A 19643-nucleotide genomic window follows, 5' to 3' on the forward strand; every position below is an offset into this window, starting at 1 on the left:
CCCTACGGCCAATCCAGCAGCAATAACAGAAGCAGCAGCAATTAGTGGATTCATGGTGAGTAGTTCCTCGTGTCAAAAAAAAGAAATGGTTAAGGATACAATCAACCAATAAATTCTTACTTCTAAGCTCTATTGGGGAGAAGTAAAGTAACTAAAAAGTACAAATTGAAATCAAATTGAAATGATAATGTGAATTGTCCGAACTACATAGAAGGGAATTCCATATCCATATATCGGATTAGATAATGAATCTAACCTAGGAATATATAATATAATATCCTATATATATACATTTGTTTCTTCTATTTTGTTTGCATATTTTCTCATTTTCTATTGAATCGGATTCTAAAATCATTGCTTAAAGTGGAAACCTGCATAAAAGAGGACTCCACTTATAGACATTAAGGATATTATAGTATAGATCTAGCCTGACTCCACCCTCCTTAATGCATATATACTTTGAAAATTCCATAATATAGTCTATTCTATTCTCTCTCCTACAACTCTAGGCTATATATTCATACGCATTTCTAACTATTTTTTTGCAACCAAGCAGATTATCTGGAACCATGCATGAATTGAGCTAAGCTGCAAAAAAAAAAAATACTATTTCCAAAAAGAGTCAATTCAATGATGACCCTCCATGGATTCACCTATATAGGCTGCGGCTAATGTTGCAAAATAAGAGCTTGAATACCGCTTGTAAATAATCCAAGAAACATGACCGGTATAGGGATTACTAAGGGGACTAAAGAAACAAGAACAACAACGACTAATTCATCCGCCAATATATTCCCGAAAAGTCGAAAGCTAAGCGATAATGGTTTTGTGAAATCTTCTAGGATGTTAATTGGTAAAAGGATTGGAGTTGGTTTAATATATTTCTCGAAATAGCTCAATCCTTTTTTGCTAAGACCAGCATAAAAATATGCCGCTGACGTGAGTAAAGCTAAAGCAACAGTAGTATTTATATCATTCGTGGGCGCTGCTAATTCCCCATGGGGTAACTCTATAATTTTCCAAGGTAAAAGAGCACCCGACCAATTCGAAACAAAAATAAAAAGGAACATAGTTCCAATAAAGGGAACCCAGGGACCATATTCTTCTCCAATCTGAGTTTTGCTCAAGTCTCGAATAAACTCAAGGACATATTCAAAAAAATTCTGACCGTCGGTCGGGATGGTTTTGTGGATTCCGAACAGCTATGACAACTGAACCTAGCAAGATAGTAATTACGACCCAAGAAGTGATGAGTACTTGGGCATGAATTTGGAAACCTCCTATTTGCCAATAGAAGTGTTGGCCTACTTCTACACCCGATATATCGTATAACCCCTTGAGTGTTTTAATGGAACAAGGTATAATATTCATATTGTCCTCTGATAAAAATTGAACTTCAAAAAGGAATTCTTTTGATTCAACCATCTCTTTCTCAACTCAGCAACTTGAAGTATTAATCTTATATTTAGGATACCAAGAAAGCACATCAGATCATAATATATATCAATACCCTCTAATATATATCAATATTCCCCTTCTTTTTTCTATGCAAAAAAAATTCTATGCAAAAAAAAAGATATAGTAAAGTAAGTGATTCCATAAATTTACGCAGTTGCCCAAGAATTCACTATATATTCTTAATCAACGATTTCTTATATAGAGAGAACGGCCCTCACAAATTGAAAATACTAATTTGTTAAGAATCAATCGAATTGAAGTCATAGTGTCATCGTTGGCTGGAATCGATATATTCGCGAGATCCGGGTCACAATTTGTATCGACTAAAGAAATAGTAGGAATCCCCAAAATGGCACATTCCCGAAGAGCTATATACTCTTTTTGCTGATCAAGGACGATCACAATGTCTGGCAATCTCGTCATATATTTGATCCCGCCGAGATACCTTTGCAAAGTAGATAATTTTCTCTTCAAGATTGCCACATCTCTTTTTGGGAGATGGTGGAATTTTCCCATTTTTTCTTCTGCTCTTAAGTCTCTAAATTGAGAAAGTCTAGTTTTCGTAATCGACCAATTCGTTAACATACCACTGAACCACTTTTTATTAACATAATGACAACGAGCCCTTATTGCAGCTGATGCTACTAAATCTGTTGCTCTTTTTTTGGTACCAACAATTAAGAAACTTTTTCCCTGACTTGCTGCATCAAAAACTAAATCACAAGCTTCTGATAAAAAACGAGCCGTTCTAGCGAGATTTATAATATGAGTACCTTTACGCTTTGCCGAAATGTAAGGGGCCATTTTAGGATTCCATTTCTTAATACCATGACCAAAATGAACTCCTGCTTCTATCATCTCTTTCAAATTAATGTTCCAATATCTTCTTGTCATTTTTTCCACACTTCCTTTTTTTTAATCCTACCATTCCATTACGGAATTTAGTTCTTTTTGAAGATTAAGAAAGATCCGAAATAGCTTGAAATAAATAATAATTGTTCCGAGAGAACCTTGTACTAAGATAAGAGTTGGCCATTGATACATGGTATAAACATAACCACCTTAATGAATTAACTGACTTGTTTTACTTATTAAAATAAAAATCTTAAAAATCTAAAATTTGACCTGTTAGTGTTCTAAGTTCAAAAGTCTAGTAAAGTAAAAAATATTTTTATGGGGGTTCTTATGTCTCATAAAAATTGTTTGTTACGTCAGAATCTGAAGAAACTAATTCTGTATGGAGAACAAAAAATCTCTCATTTCCGACGCGAATAGATTTTTTTTTTTTATTTCGAAATAAAGGTTCTTGTCTTGTGGGGAACGATGCACAAATTTTTGGAATCCGGTACCAACAGGTATAATCCCCCCCAGAACTACGTTTTCTTTCAAGCCTTTCAACCAATCAATGCGACCTCGTAGGGCAGCTTTTGCTAAAACTCGAGCAGTTTCTTGAAAACTTGCTTCAGATATGAAACTTTGGGTATTCAGGGAAGCCCTTGTTATTCCCAATAAGATTGCCCGATAATAGATCGATTCATCCAAAGCTCGTCCTGCTCGTTCCGCTCGCAATAGTCCGATTAATTCCCCAGGCGAAAAAACATTAGACATTCCATCTTCGGAAACCCGCACTTTTGATGTTACTTGGCGTATAATAATCTCTATATGTCTATTATGGATCTGTACCCCTTGGGATCGATAAACCTTTTGGATTTTATTAACCAAAGAGATACGACTTTGGGCTATGGTTAGCTCAGCTCCAATCAAGAATCCCCAAGGGACCCCAAGAATTCTTGGTATACGCTCATTCCAATCCTCAATTCTCCTTTCGAGATTCGGGGATAATGAATCAATTGAACGCGCTTCAAAGATTTGTTCCACTTTTGGAAGACCTTGCGTTATGTCACTAGATCTCGATTTTTCATATATAAACGTAACTAACCTATCTCCCTTGTAAAGGATTTCTCCATAATGACCATTAACAGTTGCTCCTGTAGTGGCCAAATAAGGTTTAGCTGCTCTTATAACAAAGGAATTCATATTTACAATGAAAATTTGACCGGATTTTTTTATGTGCGATTTAAATAGACATACATTTTCACAAATAAATTGTCCAAGGTGAATTATTGCCAATGTCTCTTCCCAAGAATCATGATGGACAAAGTGACAATTCAAAAGGAATGGATCCAACATTATGTTACTATCGAAATTAGAAATCCTTTTATTTTCATCTATTAAAGAGTATTTAAGTTCTTGAAGTACTTGGAAGGTTTGTTTTAAATTGTCAACGAACAAATATTTTTTTAACAGGATTTTATTATGCGTTAGTAAATAGTAAGATGAAGAAAAATGCGATATACTAGCTACAATAGCGCCTAAGGGCCCAAAAATTTCTCGAATAGGAATTCTAGGATTCCATTCTTTTATCGCATTGGGATGTTTTGAATTCTTGAATAAACCAATTCGAGAACAGTTGGATGCCGACAAAATCATCAAAGAGTGGTATTCTTTATTTCGATTCAACAAAGTGCCAATAGCTTCTGGATGTTGGCTAAGTGATTCAATCTTCGCCTTGGAATAAAAAGAATTGATATTGGCGCGATCTAACCTATTATGGGAATCGGTCCTGCACTTGTCCTACCATACCTTTTTCGTGTATACGAAATAGTGGACTTGACTAACTCAATTCTTAGGAAATCGCGAATAAGATCATTTGCTCTTACCTCAACAAGGGAAGCACCAGCCTTTTCTTTTTCTTCTTGTTCCCAATTCACTACTAAGCAAGTTCTAACAAATTGACTATTTGTGTGATAAATTCTTTGAGTTAACTTGCTATTTTCATGAGAAATAAAATTGACAAGTCGAATTTGGAGATTATTTTCTTCTTGCAAGAGATCCTGCGGGAAAAGTGTTGCTAAATTTCTTCCTTCGTCCATTTCATATGCCACTGTAGGGCGAACGGAAACAAAATACTTTTCCTTGCTCTTGAGAATTTTTTTCCGTTGAACATAGACCCAATTTTTCCTTTTTTTGATTCCTTAGAATCTTTTTTTTGTCTTTCTGGCGGTATCAAACAGCCACCTAATATCTTATCCGCCTCTTCAGGAAAATGAATATCTCCGGAAAATATTTTGAGTTCCGTATGGCTTTTTTTTCTCTTCACTCGGACCAGTCCGCCTAGTCGACTTCTTGTATTTTTTGTGAGTTGTGTATTCACTCCAATAATACTATTGTCAAGTATCTTTAGGGATGAAGATCTCGGCAAGATATGAAGTTCTTGAAGAATGAAAAAAAACCGATCTACTTCTTTTTGGTATTTTAGACTAAATTCTTTTGTTCCTCGATGCTCAATCAAACCCTCTTTTTTTAAGATGGAATCTTCCTCTGGGCTCTCGTATTCGTCCTCTGAATCTTCTTCTGAGTCTTCCTCTAAAGTACCATATTTTTCCTCTGCGCTTTCCCCGGGGCTGCCATATTCGTCTTCTGAGTCTTCCTCTAGAGTTCCATATTCGTCCTCTTGGGTCCTATATTTGCTCTCTGGGCTCCCATATTCCTCTTCTGAGTCTTTCTCTAAAGTCCTATATTCGTTCTCTGGGTTCCCATATTCGTTTTCTGGGCTCCCATATTCGTCTTCTAGGGTTTCATATTCGTATTCGTCTTCTAGGATTCCATATTTAGATTCTTCTAGGGTTTCATATTCATATTCGTCCTCTCGGGTCCTGTATTCGTCTTCTAGGGTCTCATATTCCTCTTCTGAGTCTTCCGCTCGAGTCCTATATTCTTCTTCTAGGGTCCTATATCTAAATTTAACAATTCCTGAACCCTTTTTATCTTTTCTGTATCGGGGATCGTCAAAATAAGCAAAAATAGTATTTCTACGTAAAACACCCATAAGGGGGATTTCAATCGAAATCCCAAAACAGGATATTAGTTCTTTCTCTTGTTCTTGATGATATTGTAATGGAATGACGAACCTATTTCTTCGCTTTTTCGCCAACAAATCTGAATTATCTTGAAAAATAGAAGGATAGATAAAATTCCAATGGCCATTGGACATGATTCGATCCGACGTTGAATAATCAAGAATTTCCCTATCTTTTTTACCATAAGTATTCATTTGATCTTGATCCTTGTGGAGTGAAAAAGACGCTATACTGGATCTGCACATACTTACTGACAATATCCATAAATGGCTTGTTTTTGGTAATCGGCGAAGATTACCATATTGATATTCGGGCGCATGGTAAACATCAGTACTCCAGTGCATTTCGCCGTCTGATTCAGAATAAATATGCTTTTGTACCCTTTCTTTAAAATGTAAAGTGGACGTTCCGGCACGAATCTCCGCAATTACTTGTTCGGATTTTACATATTGATCATTTTGCACTAGAATCAAGCTTTTTGAGGGAATATTCACACTATATAGAATATCTTGACTCTGAATAGTTACATGCAAGTCTATATAACATAGAAAAGCAGGCTGCCCATGACGGGTACGTGTGGGGTGAACCAAATTCTCATTGAATTTTATTTTTCCATTCGAAGGGGATCGTACAAGGTCGGCAGTACCCCCTGTGAATACTCCGCCAGTATGAAAAGTTCTTAATGTTAGTTGAGTCCCTGGCTCCCCAATTGATTGACCTGCAATAATACCTACGGCTTCTCCCAATTCGACCAGATCACTATGAGTAGGACTCCGGCCATAGCATAATTGACAGATCCAAGAAGTGCTTCGGCAAGTAAAGGGGGTTCTAATATATATTGGTTGTGCTCGAAATGGTTGTGCTCGAAAGGCAGTTATGAATCGATTGACTAATCCAATTCCAATATCTTGATTTCGCGCGGCAATGCATCGTGAACCGATATATATATCGTCTGCTAATACACGACCAATTAGTGTTTGGACAAAAAGTTTTTCCGTCATCCCATTTTGAGGACTTACAGAAATACCTCGGATAGTACCACAATCTCTTCTACGCACAATAATATGTTGAACTACTTCAACAAGTCTACGTGTAAGATATCCAGCATCTGCTGTTCGCACAGCAGTATCTACAACCCCTTTGCGGGCTCCATAGCAGGAAATTATATATTCTGTCAAAGAAAGTCCCTCGCGTAAATTGCTTTGAATAGGTAAATCAATCATTTGTCCTTGAGGGTCCGACATTAATCCTCTCATACCTACTAATTGGTGTACTTGAGATGCATTTCCTCTGGCTCCTGAAAAAGACATTAGATAGACTGGATTAGAAGGATCCGTTATCCGAAAATTTGAATTCATTTCTTGTTTCAAATATTCACTTGTCGCATACCATATCTCAACAGATTGGCGTAATTTTTCTACCGCGTGTACAGCCCCATAATAATAGTGTTTCTCCAAAAGAAAACTCTGTTGTTCCGCGTCTTGGACTAACCATCCCTTAGAGGGTATTGTTAAAAGATCCTCGATTCCTAACGAAATCGATGTAGTAGTGGCTTGATGGAAGCCCAGAGTCTTTAGTTGATCCAGTATATGGGATGTATATCCCATTCCAAAATGATCTATTAATCTGCTAATAAGTCGTTTCATACCAGTTCCGTCTATCTCTTTATTATGAAAGACCAGATTGGCCCGTTCCGCCATACATAAGTACCCCCTTTTCGGCTGAGTAGGATTCGACAATTGCTGAGTAGGATTCGACAATGGGCCTGAGTCAGTGATTCGAAAATTTAATTAACTTAATTGCCTCAATCTCAATCTGGATTCGCGTGGCAAATAATGATGATACTAGGGAAATCGGAATGCCCCCCGAAAGGGGAGGGGCATCGCCGAATCTAACTTTCTTGTTTAGGTAGTGTATGAATAGGCCTGACTAAATCCTTGTATGGCTTCCTCTATTTCTCTATAAAAAGAAATATGACCAAGAGTGGTTCGAATGTATATCGAACGAATTTCTTTTTTTCTATTTCCCATTATTAGATAGTGGGCATAAATCTCATGATAAGTCCCCAAAGATTCATATTGAACTTCAATCGGAACTTCTCTTGACCCAATGACGCGTTGATCCAGGTTCCATCGTAGCCACAAGGGACTATCTAAACTGATTAGTTTTTGTCTATAAGCTCCCAGTGCATCATAAGAACTAGAAAAATGGGGTTCTTTATCTTTCCTATATTTAAAATTATTATTATTATTGTAATTTACTTTTAGATTTGGGTAGTTTCTGCAACTATTATATCTATTTGCACAAATACCTCGACGCTTTCCAATCGTTAATACATAAAGCCCGATAAGCATGTCTTGGGTTGGTACGCAAATAGGATCCCCAATAGCGGGAGATAAGAGATTCATATGAGAAAACATAAGTAAACGGGCTTCTGCCTGAGCTTCCAAGGATAAAGGTAGATGAACAGCCATTTGATCTCCATCAAAGTCCGCATTGAAACCCTTACACACTAATGGGTGTAAAGAAATAGTACGCCCCTCTACTAAAGTGGGTTGAAAGGCCTGTATGCCTAATCTATGCAGGGTAGGTGCTCTATTTAACAGTACAGGATGTCCCCGCATAACTTCTTGAAGTATTTCCCATACAATGGGTTCTTTTTCCCAAATTTTCCTTTTAGCAATCCTTACATTAGAAGTGGCGCGTTTCGTGATTAAATCGCGAATTACAAATAGCTGAAAAAGCTTTATTGCTATCTCTAGAGGTAATCCACATTGATGTAATGAAAGCGAAGGACCCACAACAATGACAGAACGCCCCGAGTAATCGACCCGTTTCCCAAGCAGAGTCTCGCGAAACCTTCCCTCTTTACCTTCAATTACATCTGAAAGTGATTTGTATACTTTATTGTGACCATCCCTCGTCGGTTGCCCGCGGGACCCACTATCAAGAAGTGTATCCACGGCTTCTTGTACCAATTTTTCCTGGCACATTACTAAATCTGCTGGCGCTAATTCACTTCTTTTTAATAGATAGGCAAGATTGTTGTTCCGACGGATAACTCTCTTATAAAGTTCATTAATGTCTGAAGTCACTACTTTATCTCCAGACCTATAAACAATAGGTCTCAATTCGGGAGGAAGAACCGGTAATAAGCACAAAACCATCCATTCTGGTTCTACATTTGTTTGAATAAAATGTTTCGCCAATTGCATGCGTCTAATCAAAAAAACTTTTCTTATTCGTCTTTTTCTATCTTCCCACTCATCTCCACTATACCCCTCGTCTTCTAATTCCTTCCATTCGACCAAAGAATTCTCTATAATAATTCGCAAATCCAAATCTGCTAATTGTTCTCTAATAGCACCTGCTCCTGTCGCAATTTCCCGATTTCGAAATGTTGCAAAGCCTGGGGTAGAAAAAAAGGGAGAAATGCTGTGGTTACAGGATGCAATTTCCTCTTCGAATAAACCTCGTAATCGTAAAAAAGTGGGTTTTTTAGTGCTGGGCCTAGCAAAAGAGAAATCGCCGTATACTAGGCCCTCCAACTTCTTAAGAGGTTTATCTAAAAGATTCGCGATATAACTAGGAAGACCTTTCAAATACCACACATGAGTCACGGGACATGCGAGTTTGATGTATCCCATTTGATATCTTCGTATCCGAGAATCCACAAATTCGACCCCGCATTTTTGGCAAAATCTTTCGTCTTCGTTTTCAGCTCCGCTCGCTCGAGAATTGCCACAAGCGCAAATCCCGCTTTTTATGGGTCCAAAGATTCTTTCGCAAAACAATCCATCTTTTTCTGGTTTATCGGTTTTATAATGAAAAGTAGAGGGCCTTGTGACTTCGCCAACGACTTCTCCATTAGGTAGGTTTTTGTTAGCCCAAGCCTTTATTTGTTGAGGGGAAACGAGTCCAATTTGAAGTTGTTGATGTTTATATTGGTCAATCATAAAATAGAAATAAGAAAAGAATTTATATTTATTCCGATCAAACTTCCTCCCTATTAACCTGGAAGTTCTTTTCAGATACAAGGAAATGATTCAGTTCTAGAGCCAAAGATCGTAGTTCTCGAACGAGCACTCGAAAAGATTCTGGAGGATCCTCATGATTAGGTATTCTTTTTCCCCAGATCGTAGCATTAAGTATTTCTTGGCGAGCTATAAGATGGTCAGATTTATAAGTAAGTATCTCTTGTAAAATATGAGCAACACCAAATCCTTCTAAAGCCCAAACTTCCATTTCTCCTACTCGTTGTCCCCCTTGCTTGGCTCTTCCTCTAACCGGTTGTTGTGTAACAAGTGAGTAGGGCCCAGTAGAACGCCCATGAATTTTCTCATCAACTTGATGAATTAATTTTAAGATATAGGACTTCCCTATTAGAACAGGTTGCTCAAAGGGGTCGCCTGTTCTTCCATCAAATATTCTGCTTTTTCCCGGGTACTCGGGTTCAAATACCCATGGATTTTTTGTTTCTTTACTGGCTTCATATAATTCTGAAAACACAAGTTTTCTTGAAGCCTCTTGCTCATATCTCTCATCAAAGGGTGCTATTCTATAATGTTTCTTTAGCAGATCCCCCGCTAATCCGAGCGAGCTTTCAAATATTTGTCCCACATTCATTCGGGAGGGTACTCCTAAGGGATTGAAGACCATATCAACGGGTGTTCCATCTTGCAAATAGGGCATATCTTGCCTAGGCAAAATTTTGGAAATGATCCCTTTATTCCCATGTCTTCCGGCTACTTTATCCCCAACTTTGATTTCACGTTTCTGTAAAATATATACACGAACCATTATGTCGAGCGGGTCCCTTTGGATCCATTTCACATCGATAACGCGCCCTCTTCCACCTATAGGTAATTTCAGAGAAGTTTCTTTTGAAGTGGAAACCTCAAGGCCAAATATGGCCCGTAATAATCCAGCTTCCGCGATATAAGATGATTCGCTCGCTATCTGAGGCGTTAATTTACCTACTAAAATATCACCAGTTTCTACCCAGGATCCCAACCTAACAACTCCATTTCTGTCCAAATTGCGGAGTAAATGTTCTTCTAGATGTGGTATTTCTTTAGTGATTTTTTCAGCGGAGCCCTGGCTTGTCGTATCCGTCTGAATTTCATATTTCCGGATGTGAAAAGAGGTATAAATATCTTCATATACCAAACGTTCGCTAATTAGTACTGCGTCTTCAAAATTGTAACCTTCCCATGGCATATAAGCTACTAATACGTTTTTTCCTAAAGCAAGTTCGCCCCCAATTGTAGCAGCTCCTTCTGCTAAAATTTGTCCTTTTTTAATGGATTTACCCCGTGGAACCCGGGGTTTTTGGTGCATACAAGTATTTTTGTTAGAGCGACGGTGGTTAACTAAAGGAATACTTATAGTCTTCCCACTACTTGATAAAAGTATCTTATGACTATCAGTAGAAATGATCTTTCCCTCGCGTTCGGCTATAATGGAAACCCTCGAATCTAGAGCTGTTTGGCGTTCCAATCCAGTTCCAACAATGCATTTCTCGGACCGAGAAAGCGGAACTGCTTGGCGCTGCATATTAGAACTCATTAAAGCCCGATTCGCATCATTGTGCTCAATAAAAGGAATGAGAGAACCCCCAATAGAAAAATATTGGAAAGGAAAAATACTTCTAACATGAATCTGTTCCCATGCAATAGTCAAGAATTCTTGACGGTATCTAGCCGGAACAACCTGTTCTTCCTGAATACCTTGATTCAAGGACAAAGAATTTCCTGCTGCTATCATATAATATTCATCTCTATTTGGTGATAGATAAACCACCTGTCTCTCTTTTTTTTCTTTTGCTTTCTCAGCAGATATTTCATAAAACGGACTCTCTATGGATCCCCACAAGTGATCAATTCTCGCATGAATTGTTAAGGATCCAGTAAGTCCAACATTGATTCCTTCAGACGTGTCAATTGGACAAATACGCCCATAGTGACTCGGATGAATATCTCGGCTCCGAAAACTTGCGGTTCTCCCCGTCAACCCTCCAGGACCTAAACAACTCACTTTTCGCCCATGAACAGTTTGTGTCAATGGATTCGTTTGATCAAAAACTTGAGATAACGGGTATGTGCCAAAAAAGGTCTCATAAGTAGTTATTAATAAAATTGAAGTTGAAGTTGGAGTTACCAAAGTTTGGGGAGTCGGTTTCGATTGACGTATGAATACTCTACGAATAGTTTTTTGAACTGCATGTTGTAAACGACCAAGAGCCAATCCGAATTGATCTTGTAACAGATCCGCAACCGAACGAATACGTTTATTTTTCAAGTGATTCATATCGTCATCGTCAAGTATACCCGTTCCAAATTTCATTCCAATCAAATGATCCGTAGCGGCCAATACATCTCGTGGTAACAAGAATGTATTGTTCTGAGGAATATCAAGATTAAGTCTCCGATTCATATTTCGTCGACCAATCCTTCCTAATTCACATTTTTGTTGAAAAAATTTCTTTTGTAATTCCTCGCATAAGGACTCCGAAAATACCAGGTCCCCACCTACACAAGCAAATTGTTGATAAAACTCCAAAATAGCTTTTTCTTTTGACTCAATCCTCTTCTTCTCTTTAGCATTCGGGAAAGACAAGAAAATTTCAGGGTAGGAAACATTATCCAGAATTTCTCTTAGATTCGAACCCATAGCTGATGATAGAACTAGAATAGATATCTTTTGTTTTCTACTCACGCGAGCCCATATCCTTTCTTTTTTATCAATTGCTAATTCCGATCTCCCCCCCCAATCTGATATTATAGTGCCAGTGTAGATAGAAATTCCCTTATGATCTAATTCCGAGCGGTAGTAAATACCAGGACTTAGCAATATTTGATTGATCACAATTCGGTATATTCCATTTATAATAAAGGTTCCTAAGGAATTCATTATAGGAATGTTTCCGATAGAAATGGTTTGCTTTTGCACATCGAAACCAAAAATTAATCTCGCAGATACATATAATTCGGAAGAATAGGTGAGTGATTCATACACAGCATCTCTTTCTTTTATCGAGGGTTCTAGCAGTTGATATCCTTTCGCAAATAATTGAAATGCAATTTCGTGATCTGGATCTTTAATTGTTGGAAACTTGTCAAGTTCTTCTGCCAAGGCTTGATTAATGAACCTACAAAATCCCTCGAATTGGATCTGACTAAATCCGGGTATTGTGGACATTCCCTCGTTTCCATTCCGGAGCATCTTAATCTTAAGTTTCCTGTTTATCAAAGAAAAATTCCATTATCAGCTCACTCTTCATCAATCCCTATGGATCGATCTAGCAATCATGGAATCTATATTCTGTTTACTGAATCACATGAAATTCTAGGGAACTCCACATACGTATTTCATATATGTATTTCATACATATGAATAGAGACCATTTGGACGAAAGTTCGAGTTTGCCAGGGGTACAAATGAAATGAAAATGAATTGATAAAACATTCCTACAAAAAAAATTCTGCCACTTATACTTTATGTTATGATATTCTAATCAGATTGGATGGCAAAGATTTCTCATTTTATCTCCTTTCTATGAATGTAATAAAGCCGTAATATAATATACTAGAAAGTTTGACTTTACTTCGATTTAGAATAGCGTGCTTACTTTAATTTCTCAAAATAATTTGAGGGTTCTTTTTTATTTCGGATCGGAGTAGTATAATTGCTAGAAAATTCAGTATTTCATTGTGGAATTCTAAAATAAAGTAAGTCCCTTTTTTAAGTACATGCCAATCTAGTTATCCACCTCTCCCCATATCCATGCTTTTCTTTTATCGTAATTTCACTTGGGTACGCCAAGATAGTCAGGTTATACTCTATATCAGAGCAAATTTCCTTTTTTTATTCAAGATATTTAATTTAATACTTTGAAAAATTAAAGCATGATTCCCCATAGAGATATGTACATAAAGGGGATCTTTGGATAATAATGCTGTTCGGACCTAAAGTTTACCTATACACGGATTAAGCATAAAGCCATAATATTTTATTATGCCATTGAAGGGGGGGGAGATAATACCGATTTAAGAGTAGTTCACTACTGCAATAAAAAAAAGAGAATTCTAGTTAACGGTTCCAATTTATTCTGAATTTTGCAGCCTGTGAATAGAAATCCACTTTTTCTTCTTTTTCATCTCAATAGAAAGAAATGGGAAGTTTTATTGTGTTAACAATGTATGTTTTAAGATAGAATCTATCGAGGAGAATAATAGAAACTGGATCAAAAAAAGCAGGAATAGATTTTTTGAAAAAGATTGGAAAAAAGTAAGTAGAATTATATTCAAAATAAAAGGGGCTTTTCGTAAGAAAACGTGGATGAATACTTGCTGTTTTCTAGATTTTTGATCGGATTTTTTGGCGGCATGGCCAAGCGGTAAGGCAGGGGACTGCAAATCCTTTATCCCCAGTTCAAATCTGGGTGCCGCCTGATCAATAAAATACTTAGGTTTTTTTTATAGTGCTGATCGAATTCGATAAATTTTTACTTCGCATAAGTTCGGGCAAGAGAGTAACTGGGCCTGCCGATACTGGGTTTAGAGAAACCATACCATAGTTCTATCCTCAAACTAGGGTTAGGGTTTGTTTTGACGGTAGTGGCCAAAATGGTTATCAATAGGGGTGAGGTAGTGTTTCCTTATTCTTTTATTATATGAATTTGAATTGGTTCTTAATTGAGATTCGATTTGATAATTTTAAAATACGAGGATAAGATGTCAGAAATCTTGGTATCCAAAGAAAGGTCCCTAAGGGGCATTCTTTTTTTTTTTCAATCTAAGATTCAAGAAGGGACTCCACGAAAGAATATCAAGACTTACTAATTATTATACATTTTTTTATCGTACATCTTATGTTACCTACATACACTAAAGTAAGGACTACTTAATTCTAACGAGAATCAGATTAAATAGGTCGATCAAAAATCAATTTAGGAGTTGTATTATGGATAAAATCTCTTCATTCTTTCATAGAATGATACAAAGCAAGGCTGCAGGGTTTAGGTCAAAAATAAACATTAGGTAAGGTAGGTATCCAATAAATATTTATCTATCGATAATTTTATGGTATATTCGGGCGTCCTTTGCTTAAAAAAAAAAAAAAGAGTAACAAAAGGAATAAAAAATCTTCCTATTCCCGCTTCTTCTATTCAGGACATCATTCCCGTACTCTTTCTTTTTTAAGGAAAAAAGGGCTATAGTATCTCGTATTTTTAATGCTCTCTAATTCTACCAGAATTCCTATAAGAATTTGTTAGGAGTAAATTCCTTGAACTGATTGATCCATGGCCTTAGGGCGGAATCCCTTTTTGACTCTGTACCCTTGATTCCACTATGATTATTGATCAATAGTAGAATAATCCCTTCATAGAAATAGGAGACATAATTTAGATGGATATAGTAAGTCTCGCTTGGGCTGCTTTAATGGTAGTCTTTACATTTTCTCTTTCACTAGTAGTATGGGGAAGGAGTGGACTCTAGGGATACTACTAATTGATTAAGTAATCAAATTGTTGTATCAATTCTTTTCTTTAATGGATCATTTTGCATTAATCATTTTGTCAAACGTTATTCTTTAATCTTTTTCTTTAGTTTTGTTTCACTCCTGTAAGAAACTCTTGTATTGTAAGTTGTAATGTAAGAAAGAGCCATTATACCAATTCAGAATTTCTACTAGAAATGACGAATGGTTAAAAAAAGTTCTATACATAAGAAAATTAGACTTTCTTCCACGGAACTATTCACGGCATATCACACATTTTCCATTTCCTTTTACTTTTTACTATAGTCTATTCTTCATATTATTTTTCTTTCCTTCCATGGATTCTTTGGTCAAGAATTGTCTTAGATTTTTTTATTTTGACCTGATTGAAATTAAGTGGATGCAATGAAAAAAGAAATTGAATTAGACTACTTAACTATTTCAATCTACTAATCTATTCTATGTAGATTCAAAGATAATATAATAGAAAGAATCTAAAGTGTCGTAGAAAAAACTATATGTAGTTCTTTCTACCACACTTTAAGATTCCAACCAGATCCTTTCATTTAAGACTTGGATTTTTTTTATTTAATCCCTTTTTAATTTCTTCAATGATTAATTGGAATTCCAATTAATTATTTTGGCTGACTGTTTTTACATAAATAATAAGTAAAAAAGAAGTAGGAACTAGAATGAACAGTGCAGTAGCAATAAATGCGAGAATATTGACTTCCATAACCTCTTTATTTTTTATTTTCACAATAACTCGGGATGTAATCCCATGGAGAGGAAAAAGGGGTATCTTGTAAATTCAAGGGTAGGGCTTGCATTCTGATAATACTGAATCAATTCAATATTATGAATATCGGATCTATCAAATCAATTCATGGATGAGAGTTATATTTCACGGATGAGAGTTATATAGTATAACATAGGAAGATCCTCTATCCACACTAAGACCAAAATGGGTTTTTTGATTGGATTAGGAATTCCCTCTTTTTTAATCCTTTTCTACTTTTTCTTTTCTATATCTCTAACCCACGAGCTTTCTTAATCTTATACTTTCTTAATCTTATACAATTTCCCTTCCTTTTTCTTATAGTTATACATACAATTATGTATGTATTATATGACCAACTTTCACTTTCTATGGGTCACATAGACATCCAAATAAGCAGTAGAAGTGAGATGGGGAAAAGAGGTCTGAAATAAAAAGGGAATACGATTTATGTATGGATTCCGGTAAAATACCGGTACTCTATTCCATAAGAGTGGAATAGGAAATTAAGATGAGGATGGTATCATCATAAAGAAAGATAGAGTAATATAATATCCTAAATTCTACTAATCCACATATCGTATGTGTGTCTTTCTTTATCGATTGGGAGTAGTGAAAAAAAAATTCCTATATGCCCTCCCTCCCTCTTTAATGAGAGATGCAAAATAAAAAAGTGAAGTAAGGGTGCCCTGTGGGTATTTGATCTTGCTCCCTGCCCCTTTTTTTCATGGAAAAAGGAAATATCAATTTCTCCATTCATTGAACCCTAGTTCGGGACTGACGGGGCTCGAACCCGCAGCTTCCGCCTTGACAGGGCGGTGCTCTGACCAATTGAACTACAATCCCCGCGGGGTGTATGGCATACCCATTCTTAAATAGAACCATAAGAAGATTCGATTCGTCTTTCGTACTCTAAGAAATAGACGAATCATATACTACATACCCACATATTATATTATACGTGGGTATAGTGAGAGTGACATAACTAGTATGTCGTGATTTTTTATCACTAAAAATGGATAATAATCCAGCCTTCAATAAGAAAAACTCTTTTGTTTGTAAGAAAGGAATGAGAGAGATATGGATTAGAAAAAAAAATTTCCCTTTTTTCTTTATCTTTTATTTCTATAGATCAGACATTTTATTTTATGGAAGAAAAACAAAAGGATTTAGTTCATACTCACGAAGCCCTAGATTTTTGGTTTGGGCCGAGCTGGATTTGAACCAGCGTAGACATTGTCAACGAATTTACAGTCCGTCCCCATTAACCACTCGGGCATCGACCCAGGAAGAATTTATTCTAGGGTTTTTGCTAATCTATGATTAACCTCCTTTCATAATACTCCCTACCCCCAGGGGAAGTCGAATCCCCGCTGCCTCCTTGAAAGAGAGATGTCCTGAACCACTAGACGATAGGGGCATCACTAGACGATAGGGCCATATACAACCGCTCGTGATTATACTATAATCATAGTATGAGCAGTTTTTTGGAATTGTCAATATACTCGAAAAGTATAAATAGATCCAAAGCAAAGAGTTTTTCCAACTTTTCTGTTATGTTTTCTCTAGGATTTTTTTTAGTTGATCGTTATAGATTAATTCTCCGTGCTTCATTTAGTGTTCATACCAAAAATGCATCCATCCCGCACTAAGTCATAAAATTCTCTAAAAATATAGAGAAAGTTTCAAAAACAAAGAAAAAAAGTGAATCAATTTAGTAGAAAAGTACTCTATCAGATTCGAACCAACGACTTACGTCTTAGCACGAGATTACTCTACCACTAATTTAAAAAGCCCTTTATCGGATTTGAACCGATGACTTATGCCTTACCATGGCATTACTCTACCACTGAGTTAAAAGGGCTTTTTATTTAATTCAAAAATTAGCCACTTGGATTTCCCATTATGGGTCTACTGCATAATGTACATATTATATATATAATATATAGAGATAGAGAGAGAGACATTATGTAGAGATTGTATATGTATATATCGATATCTTGAGAGCTCAAAATAAAATTAATAAAAAAAAACATACCCTACATAACATATCCAACTCTTCTTGGTTCAGGGTTTTCCGTTTCCGAAGACTAGTAAAATAGGCGGATTCTGGAACCCCAAGGATTCAACGGTATATGGATATGGAAAATATAAGATTTCCGATCCTAGCGGGAAAAGGCGGGGAACAGATACCCAATAGGATATAGGATCCTTGGGAGGAACTTTTGGTAATGGCCTTGATCCTCTATGCTATTTTTTATGTGTTCTTAGTTCTATTGAACTTTTTGCATTCTTTTAAACAAGAATCTAATAAACTAGAATTGAGTCAGTGGAAAAAAGGAGAGAGAGGAAAGTGTTAAATGGAGAGAGTCGACTAATCAGAGACTTTTAGGATCTTCTTTACATCAGGTAAATCTGTCGGCCCTGTCCGTTTTTTTCTTTAAGTTACGACTCTTTGCTGCTTACTTCTATCAAGCCATAGGGAAAGTCTATGATGAATTTGGAAAACTCATCTCACTCTTACTCTATGGCTCGGACTTAATGGGGGAAGAAAACATCTTCCATAATTTCTTTTTTGTTCAATTCTGGACAAAAAAGAAAAGGAAAAAAGGAATTTATAGGGACAGTGTTACCCCCTATATCCCCTAGTTTATATTGTAGGAATAATAAAACAATTTAGCAGTCTGACACACTTACGTCCTTGCAAAGTAAATAATTATTATTGTAGTCGTAACCGTAGAATAGGATCCTAATCAAAATAAATACATTTGGTTCAGGCGCTATTAGCATGGTAAGAAAAGATTTTTTTTACAGACCAGAGGGGCTATCTAAATCCTAAAGTAAAGGCGAGCGATCGAAGTAGAAGTACCAACGGCTCAGTGTCATGAACCTTCTCCATCTGATTCAATAAGGGGGAATTAGCCTTCTTGTCAAATGGCTATCCTTGACAAAGGGTACCATTTATACCATAATCTACAATGTAGCGGGTATAGTTTAGTGGTAAAAGTGTGATTCGTTCTATTAATAACTGAATTTGAAATGATATACTTAAGGCATCCTTAAGTTTTTTATTTTTATATTCCGATGAAAACTTTAGTTCTTATAAAGGATTAAATCCTTTTCCTCTCAATAGCATATTGAGGAAGAATATACATTCTGGCGATTTGTATCCAAAGACTAATTTAAATTGCATCCAAAATAAAAATAGGATTATGAGTACAGAGTCGCGAAGCATAATTTTGCATTGGATTAAGTATTCCAATTTTGAAAATATGAGTAAAGGATCTATGGATGAAGATACAAAAAAGTTGATTTCCAATCGTAACTAAATCTTCTTAAAATAAGGAATAAGGAAGCCAAATAGCTAAAAAACGATAGTTTTGGTTTACTAGAACCATCCGCATATTGTTTCAGCTCGGTGGAAACCCAATTCTTTTCCTCAGGATCTCTTGAATGAAATTAGGGAACGAAGTAAGTAGATTAGATGAATTTAGATAGAATTTCTATCTCCTACTCTATAAGGATCATCTAGAAAGCGGAGAGCTTTGGTTCCATTCAAATAGAAAAGCTGACATAGATGTTAAGTGGTGAGAATATCCATAAAGGAGCCGAATGAAATCAAAATTTCATGTTCGGTTTTGAATTAGAGACGTTAAAAATAATCAACCAACGTCGACTATAACCCCTAGCCTTCCAAGCTAACGATGCGGGTTCGATTCCCGCTACCCGCTCCATTCTGTATAAAAGGAGTATTCTATTTGTCTAGACATGTTAGAGGCTTGTATTCAAGCCTTTTTTGTCCACCAGTTTCTGGTACTCCAGAGCGGAGTAGAGCAGTTTGGTAGCTCACGAGGCTCATAACCTTGAGGTCACGGGTTCGATTCCCGTCTCCGCACTTAGCAGTCTGTATAAAAGGACTATTCTATTTCTCTAGATATGTATGGTAGAGGGGCGTATCCAACCCTTTTTTATTCATTAGTTCCCGG

At 36.4% G+C, this 19643-nt stretch overlaps 4 non-coding genes across 4 annotated transcripts; 1 reads left to right on the forward strand and 3 right to left on the reverse strand.

Annotated features, from left to right (window-relative positions):
* The first annotated feature begins 13759 nt into the window (after positions 1–13759).
* TRNAC-GCA (transfer RNA cysteine (anticodon GCA)) lies at positions 13760–13830 on the forward strand. The gene has a single exon. It is a non-coding gene; the product is annotated as a tRNA-Cys (tRNA).
* A 2599-nt stretch (positions 13831–16429) lies between these two features.
* On the reverse strand, positions 16430–16503 carry TRNAD-GUC (transfer RNA aspartic acid (anticodon GUC)). Its single transcript has one exon. It is a non-coding gene; the product is annotated as a tRNA-Asp (tRNA).
* A 358-nt stretch (positions 16504–16861) lies between these two features.
* TRNAY-GUA (transfer RNA tyrosine (anticodon GUA)) lies at positions 16862–16943 on the reverse strand. The gene has a single exon. It is a non-coding gene; the product is annotated as a tRNA-Tyr (tRNA).
* Positions 16944–17449: 506 nt separating this feature from the next.
* Positions 17450–17521, reverse strand: TRNAT-GGU (transfer RNA threonine (anticodon GGU)). Its single transcript has one exon. It is a non-coding gene; the product is annotated as a tRNA-Thr (tRNA).
* Between the last annotated feature and the right edge of the window lie 2122 nt (positions 17522–19643).

Source organism: Triticum urartu, unplaced genomic scaffold, assembly GCF_056163025.1.
Source record: "Triticum urartu cultivar PI428250 unplaced genomic scaffold, HENAU_Tu73 scaffold2, whole genome shotgun sequence".
Classification (NCBI taxonomy): Eukaryota; Viridiplantae; Streptophyta; class Magnoliopsida; order Poales; family Poaceae; genus Triticum; species Triticum urartu.